Source organism: Zingiber officinale, chromosome 2B (assembly GCF_018446385.1).
Source record: "Zingiber officinale cultivar Zhangliang chromosome 2B, Zo_v1.1, whole genome shotgun sequence".
Taxonomy (NCBI): Eukaryota; Viridiplantae; Streptophyta; class Magnoliopsida; order Zingiberales; family Zingiberaceae; genus Zingiber; species Zingiber officinale.
The window spans coordinates 67,520,561-67,529,306 of record NC_055989.1 but is presented as its reverse complement, the minus strand read 5'-3'; positions in this window follow the sequence as shown (position 1 = coordinate 67,529,306).

The window sequence follows — 8,746 nt, the reverse complement described above, 5'->3', positions numbered from 1 at the left end:
ATGTGCTAAGTAAAGCAGTTAGTGAAAGTAATGAACTCTGGCAATGTAAGAAAAACTATTAGGATTACTAGGGGAAAGAGATAAAGAATTTTTCAACTTTTTCAAATACAAATGATTTTAGATTTGCAATACATTGTTTGTAAAGTAGTTTAAAAGAATTGCTAAGTAGAAGAAGATTATTTTCGAACACAATTTTAAAAGGTTTGTGAAATATTAAAAAAACTTTCCAAATCATTTTGAAAAATATTTTGCAGAGTATGTTAAAAACCAGTGTTAAAACATATTTCAAAGTTTTGAAGTTTGATACTAAGTTTTAAAAGTTAACTTTTACTAAAGTTGACTTTTAAGAAATTTTCAAAGTGATTTTCAAATATATTAACTTTTCAAAAAATAGCGTAATAGTGGTTTGGAAAGTACTTTGCAAAATACATTTTGAAAATAATAAGCTTTGAAGAATTTCAAAATAAGGAAAATATTTATAAGTATAATTTGAAAATATTTTTAAAATTTCTAAGTCTAAATTTAGAATTATTTATAGAATTATTGTCATCTATAGTTTTAAAAGGTTTGGCAAAAAATTGACTTTTGCAAGAAAACTGTTCAAAACCTTTCCAAGGTATAAGAGGTTTTAGCAAGCTAAGAATTTTTCAAAGATTTTTAAAAAAATCTTTAACGTAACTTTGAGGTTTAAGGTTTTAAAGTTTCATAAAATTTTTGAAGTAATGCAACACATTTAGATTTTTAAAATAAATAAGAATTTTGAACATAATTTTAAGTTTAAAAATAGAGTTAAAATTATTCTTCAAATATCCTCCCCTAGACCTGATATTATTTGAAAAATGTAAACATCTAGAAATTGACCTTACATGTCTAACTAGTAGTTACTAACTAACTATCAAAAGGTAGTAGTGTTCACTTGGTTAGTCAAGTTAAGTAAGTTTATTTAGTTAATGTTTGACTAAAATAGATTACTTAACTTGATCACTGTAGTGTTTGGTATTTTTCACTCAGACTTATGTTGATGTACTGATATAAGCATCTTAAGTCTAAGCAATTTGCCTATGCATCTCATGTCGTTCTAAGTTTGGAAATACATAATTAAGGTAGACCTATTGTGTTTGTGAGATGCTCTAAGTCCTAAATCTATAGGAACATACTTTCTATGGATTTGATCTAGACTAAGGTTAAAATTTATTTTGAAAAACTAAGGAAATGATTTTTTTTTGAAAAATATAGATAAGGATTTTTCCTTAGAATTTACAAATTATTTGAAAATTGACTCCTTAAGTCGAGCAAGTCGATCCTCGATGGATAGTAAAGTCGACGACTGAGTCGAGGTCGAGGGCTAGGTCGGAGAAGGTCCAAAGAGCTCCTCATTCATGAATGTCAATAACTCCTCTCCCTCGACGGGAATAATAGGTGGAAAATCATCCTCAGCCTTGGTTGGAGTGTCTAGCTGTCGTCTCGCTCTCCAAGTCAGTCCCCCCTGAGCGGTGACGTCTGTATGCACTAATGCAAGCTGACGCTGACTAATCTTGTCATATGCGCTAAGGGAGGTGGTCGTACCCTGGGTCATAACTAACCCTATGGTCGAGAATATATATGTCAGTATGTGACAATAGGACATATGAACCTGCCGCCTAGTGACGAGACTGGATGCATGTATGATATTCTGAAACATGTGCAATGTAATGTCAATGTCTATGTGCTGGCATAATGCATATAGAAAGAAGGAATGGGATGACCGCATCATCGCAACATCACGAGATGTAATCGGCAGAATGCAGGTGGTCAGGACTCTATATAGGACATAGTCCTGGACTCTAAGGGAGAGTGACCTAAAGTTAGTCACAATAGGTAGTCTCTCCTCCCCCAAAAAAATACATATAGATAATATCTAATGTAATATAGGAGTAGTGTTCGCCAAACGGCAGATCCCTACTAAGGTAACACAAGAATGGGCATGTAGACCTCCTAAGTCCTAAGTTATCGTATAATAAAGTGGGGGAGAAGCTAAAGTCTTTTCCACCAACTCTGGTGGAATAAGTCAAATCATCAATCTTGATCAGATTGTTATAAAACTGGGCACACAGGTCTAGGTTTAATTTACTTAATGACTATAGTAAACAAGTCTATCTAACTGATAATAGCTAATGACCTCAATGGTAGGTGCACAATACTTAGTAAAAAAGGACCTACTCAGAAATCTAGACTTGTGCAATATATGTATGCTGTAAAAAGTCTAGCCTAAGTCACCCAGAGAGAAATCTAGCATCAGTGAATGGGGTGCTACTCGAAGTAGAGGCAACATTTCGTCATTTCCTAAAGTAACAAATATCGTATGCATACACAGATTTATAATAGAAATATTGAAATAGTCAAAACTAAGTAGATAGATTAAGTTAGAGTATATCGATGAGGCATTGTTGATGTTTGGGATGAAAAAAAATGAAGAATATGGAGGAGATCGCCACCGGAAGAAGTGTGAACGGAGAAGAGAAACGCGAGCAGATTAGTCTCTATTCACTGTGAAAGGTTGGGTTGAAGGCACCTTCATGTCGATGGAAGGTGTCTTCAACCAAATGAAGGCGCCTTCGGTAGATTAAGGCAGGCATTTTCCCACCTTTTTTAGGGCGCCTCCGATAGCATCAGAGGCGCCTTCAGTGGCGTAATTTATTTTTTTTTTAATTTTAGCTTTAATTTTAAATTTAATTTATTTGAATTTACTTTAATTTTAATTTTTAATTTAATTTTAAGTTAATTTTAATGAAATATTAAGTTTATGTTTAGGTTAGTTTTAATTTAATGTTAAGTTTAATTTAAATTTTAAATTTTTAATTCCTTAGTCATCTTCCCCATCTAAGTTTTCAAAAAAAAAGGATCTTATAGTTTTGTGAGATGAGTTAAATTAGATTTTAGGATTTTGTTTAACTTTGTGTGAGATTCAAGTTTAGCTTTGGGTTCAACAAGTAAGCATTCTTTGGATAAATTTCTAAGCTATGGTGGATCACCTGGACATCATTAGAGTAACCATGCATTCAAAATTTTTCAAATAGTCCTATCCACTGAACTTAATACAAAACTTTGATGGTCTAACTAGTTAGGATTAGTAAGGGGTAGCTTCGGTTAATTCACTAAGCTAAATGTACCAGGTCAAAGTCATATCTTCCTAAACACACATAAGCAGAGCTCCCCTAACCTACTATCATCCAAAACCTTTCCAATATCGTTTATCAAGTTAAACTGTTGTCCTTATTTAAGCTAGTTCTGATTACCCTACCAGATAAGCTATTATTTTAGAGATGTCAACTAATTTGGAGTCTCCCCCTAAATTATTGAGCTTGGGTTTTAAGTTTTGGGTTTGTGTCGATTTGTTTTATAATTATAATAAACTTGGTTATAATTTGAGTGTGGTTGTTCATTAAGTGATTTGATTTATTTTCTTTACTTTGTTCACTTATTTGATTTTCATAAATAGTTAATTTCCTATTTAAGCATGCAATGATTTTAAACAACTTTTTGCTTAAATTAAATTTTACCCCATTGAAACTTTCGGAAACGAGTACGGACTCGTGGCTTGATTCGGGTTTGGACCCATCTTCCGATTCGCTTTTTGATTCTGGTACGTATGCCATCAATGCGAGGTAGTTGTTGTGCCTTGGTTCGTCGTTGTCTGATTCCTTAGCGGATGATTCATCCCAAGTCGCCTTGAGGGTTATCTTCTTCTTGATATTTGGGCAGTCGATCTTGTAGTGCCCCTTCTTGTTGCATCCAAAGCATGTAATGTTTGTCTTGTTGTTGGATTTAGAAGAGGAGTTTATCTTCTGCAAGTCCTTTTTAGTGAAATTCTTCTTTCTCCTGGTGAACAATTTTTTTACCAGGTTCACTAGGTATTCTTCATCATCTGAATCAGGGTCAGACTCAACTTCAAGTTCCGGTTTCTTTTGACGTTCTTGCAACAAAAGCAATACCTTTCTCCGGTTTAGTGTTAGTCTGCTTGTGTAGCTCTAATTTACAGAAAAGTTCACCTAATTTCAATTTAGATAAATTCCTTGAAATTTTATAGGAATCCACGATGGATGCCCACAGTGCATTTCGAGAAAAGGCATTTAGGGCATACCCGATCAAGTCTCGGTTTTTCATCTGATGGTCGATTGTGTGAAGCCTATTGAGAATATCTTTCATCTTCGCATGCAATTAACTAGCGGATTCTCCTTCTTGTATTTTAATCTGAAATAGTTTATTTAAAAACAAATCCCTTTTAGTTATCTTCGTGTCGTTGGTTCCCTCGTGTAGTTCAATGAGCTTGTCCCATAGCTCCTTGGCGTTTTCATGTGGGCCAAAGCGGTTTAGCTCCTCTTTTGTTAATCCACACTTGATTGTGTTGAGGGCCTTGAAGTCAATCTGGGTCTTCTTCTTCATTTTCGAATTCCAATTTTTTGGGTCTATTAGAGTTCCGGTGTTGTGGTCGACTGGTGCCTTGTATCCTTTGGTGACGTTGAACCATTGGTCAAAGTCAGTCTTCTGGTATACCTCCATGCATTTCTTCCAATATGAAAAATCGTCTTCGTTGAAAAGTGGTGGGCGGATAATGTTGTATCCTTCATTTTGGGCCATTTAGAACTGAAAAGAACAACTAAAGAAGGTATCAAGACTTGGTCTTGGATTAGCAGAGTTTGAAAAATAAGATCAAATATCGAAGAACTCGAGTGGTGTTGCACCAATTTTGAGTTAAAACCAAACAAGAAAACTCAAATTCGTAAATAAATCGATTCCCCCTGGCTTAATTGGTAGTTGTACCAATTCAGAGCAGAACCTATTCTAATATCACTTGTTGGATGGATACGCACGTGAGAGGTGGGTGAATCACATGGTTTTCAAAAACTTGTTTTATCGTTTTAAAAACACGAGTATCCGCAGCGGAAAGTACTTGTGAATTTAAAAATAATGAACACAAGAAAACACGGTCGGTTTACTTGATTTGGAGTCTTCGATGACTCCTACTCTAAGACCCAGGTCTCGCGGACCTATCGACGGATAATTCACTAAAAGCTTCTTCCGGTAGCTCCGGAAAATGGAATCGAATACAAAGAAGATCGAAAAGTGTAACAGACTACACTTTCTGTTTGCAAAATTTAAGTTCAATAAAAACTTTATTACCAGCAAGTAGGGATCGAAGTGCGAGCTTTCGTGAGTCGGTGTTGTTCTGTCGGTCGTGATTGGAAGTCCTCAAAGCAGTCATCGGGTGCAGCAGCTTTGCAACAAAGTCACAATAAGAGCCTGGAGCAGTCAGAATCTCAAATGGCCGTGTAATAGCTCGTATAGAAGGTTGTGTTTGATGCTTGGTCGAGACTAACTTATATAGGCCATGGAGGGTGTCTTCTATAGGCATGGAAGGCGCCTCCAATGAGATAAATTCTATCCCGAACAGCGCACTCCTTATCTGCGACTATGTACAAATTTCATCCTACAGATGGTGCCTTTAAGGCATGGAAGGCACCTTCCATGAACAATGCGAATGCGCCTTCCATCAGCATTGAAGGCTCCTTCGGGTACTATTTATCCAAAGGTTTTTTGTTCTTTTGTCCTGCAAAAAGATATTAGTCCAAAACTAAAACATCTATCCTGCAAAACAGAGTTAGTAATTGCTTATAAAATATTGTTGGTTATGCTTGTTACAGCATCGGTTGAAAAAAATTCTTTAAAATTAAAATGATTGAAAACACATATGAGATTGTTAATATTTGCTGATGAATTGTATATTATTAAAAATTTATTTAAGGCATCATTCTTTCTTTTACGTTTTTTTTATTTTTATTATGTTTTTCTATTTTTTTTACGTTTTTTCTTTTTAAAATTTTTTTTTTGCTTTTCTTTTTTTTTATTTTTTATTTGTTTACGTTTTTTTTTTTAAATTTTTTATGTTTTTTTATTTTTTTTATGTTTTTTACGTTTTTTATTATTTTCAGTTTTTTATGTTTTTTGATTTTTTACATCTTTTTATTTTTGAAGTTTTTTAAAATTTTTTTTATATTTTCCTTTTTTCTTTACCGTTTTCTTTTGTTCAAGTTTTTTTTTTTAAGGTATTTTTGGTAAAAAAAAGTTATTAATCCCAAATCAAGAAAAACTTCAATTTTTCAAGAGAGTTGCATGGCCCTTTTACTATAACATTGTCGGGCATGGAACATTACTCAGGAATCATCGATTACCTAAATCAAACAAGGTTTTCGTTAATAATCTTGAATGGATAACCAAGATTATCAAGGATAATCCCCAACCAAATGTACCCTAAGAATGTATTTGGTTCAAATTATCATGTATAACCTTAGGGGTGTGTTTAGTTAGGGGATATCCTTGATAACCTTGGTTATCCATCCAAAGTTATCAACGAAAATCCTGTTTAGTTTAGGTAATTGATTACCTAAATCAAACATGGTTTTCGTTAATAACATTGAATGGATAATCAAGATTATCAAGGATAACCCTCAACCAAATCCACCCTAAGAGTGTATTTAGTTCAAGTTATCATGTATAGCTTTAAGGTGCATTTGATTGGGGGTTATCCTTGATAATCTTGGTTATCCATCCAAGATTATCAACGAAACCTCTGTTTGGTTTAGGTAATCGATGATTTCCGAGTAATATTTCATGCCTGATATGTCAGCAAAAGGGGCATATAACCCGAATCGGAAAACTGAGGTTTTTCTTAATTTCGGGGTTAACGAAATTTTTTTATCCAAAATACCCTCGAATAAGAGAAAAATATGATAAAAAGATGTAAAGAAAAAAATATAAAATATAAAAAAATAAAATAATAAACTTTAAAAAAAATTAAAAAACATAAAAAATTAAGAAAAAAAACGTAAAAAAATTTTAAAAAAATAAAAATGGGAAAAAAATAAAAAACACATAAAAATAGAAAAAATGTAAAAAAAATGTAAAAAAATGTAAAAAAATAAAATAAATAAATAAACATAAAAATAGGAAAAACATTTTTAAAACTAAAAATAGAAATATTTTTTAAAAACATAAAAATAATAAATAAATAAATAAAACGTAAAAAAACTTAAAATTTAAAAAAAAATAAAAAGAAATGGTTGGTTTTGTAACTAAGGATAATATAGTAAAATATTAAACTAGGTTATTCATTAAAATCTTCAAACAAATAAATTTTTATTGTATTAAATAGATTGAACCAAACAACATTTAGTTATGTTTTATTTCTACAAACTTGGTTATGTTTTATTTTTATAAATTTGGTTATGTGATTACTTGGTAATCATATAATAAAGGTTATACATGATAACTTGAACTAAACACACCCTAGTTATGTGATTACCAGATAATCACAAAATTAAAGTTATAGGGAATAAAACATAACCAAATATTATTTAGTTCAATTTATGTAATGCAACAAAAAATTATTTATTTAAAGATTTTAATAAATAATTTTGTTTAATATTTTACTATGAACTAATCATACATAATAATAATAATAATAATAATAATAATTTTAAAATTTTATGTTTTTTTAATATTTTTTACTTTTTCTTTTTCAGGTATTTTTATTCTTTTACGTTTTTTTTTTTTTTTGCATTTTTTCATATTTTTATATATTTTTTTACGTTTTCCCTTTTTTACTTTTTTTTTAAAGTTTTTTAATTTTTTAAGTTTTTTTTTATTTTTCTAAAGTTTTTTTTCCTTTTTTTACTTTTTCTGTTTTTCTTTCTTTTTTTTTTTACATTTTTTATGTGTTTTTTTATTTTTTTTTACGTTTTTTTAATTTTTTATTTTCTTACGTTTTTCTTTACTTTTTTTTCCACATCTTTATTTTTATTATATTTTTATGTTATATCAATAAACATCAACCTAAAATAACTTCTTAGGCTAAAAATAACTTTAAAACACTTTAATTCTCTCCTAATTAGCACAATTAAAGCAACATTGGTATAAATTGTTAATTCACAAGTGAATATAAATTTATTTTGTCTGTTTTTTTTAATTTAAATATTTTATTTTTTTATAATAAAATTTATATTTGTTTGAGCATTAAAAATTAGTGGACACAAAATTAGAAGCCTGCTCCTTAGTTTTATTATCATTAAAAGAATGTTTTTAATTATTTTTATTATCATTAAATAATACCTTATTTTAAAAAAATTATTAAAAATGCATTCCATATCGAAAATATTATTGTTCCATACTATTGTAAGAGTTTTTGTTAAAATTGCTCTAAGATGTTCAAAGTTACTAAGTAATTATAGTTAAAATTATTTTAATATTAATAAAAATTATTCTAATTTGACTAAAATTGATTTAAGTCGATCAAAATTAATTAAATACTATTGGAGCGATTTTAATTAAAAATAATATAATTGAAACAATTTTAGGCAAAATGACTATAACATATCATAATTTATCAAAATTAAACAATAATACTGAAATAAACTATTTTTGGAGCCCTTTTAATTTTTCTTTCTAAAAGAGGATTCTCGCTTGATAATAAAAAAAATACAAAGAGGCCATTTGATTTCTTTTATTAAAATAGATTATATTTTAAAAATTATTTAATTTTCATATTTATTTTCTTAAAAAAAGTAAAATTAAAAAAAAAACAAAAACAAAAACGAGCAGGGCTAACTATTAGTTTTTTCCTTTTTTAATGAAAAGGGGTAAATAAGTATTAGTTGTTTTGGTCTAACGGCATGTGGTGGTGGTCTTATCCCACCATGGTGACATCCAACCG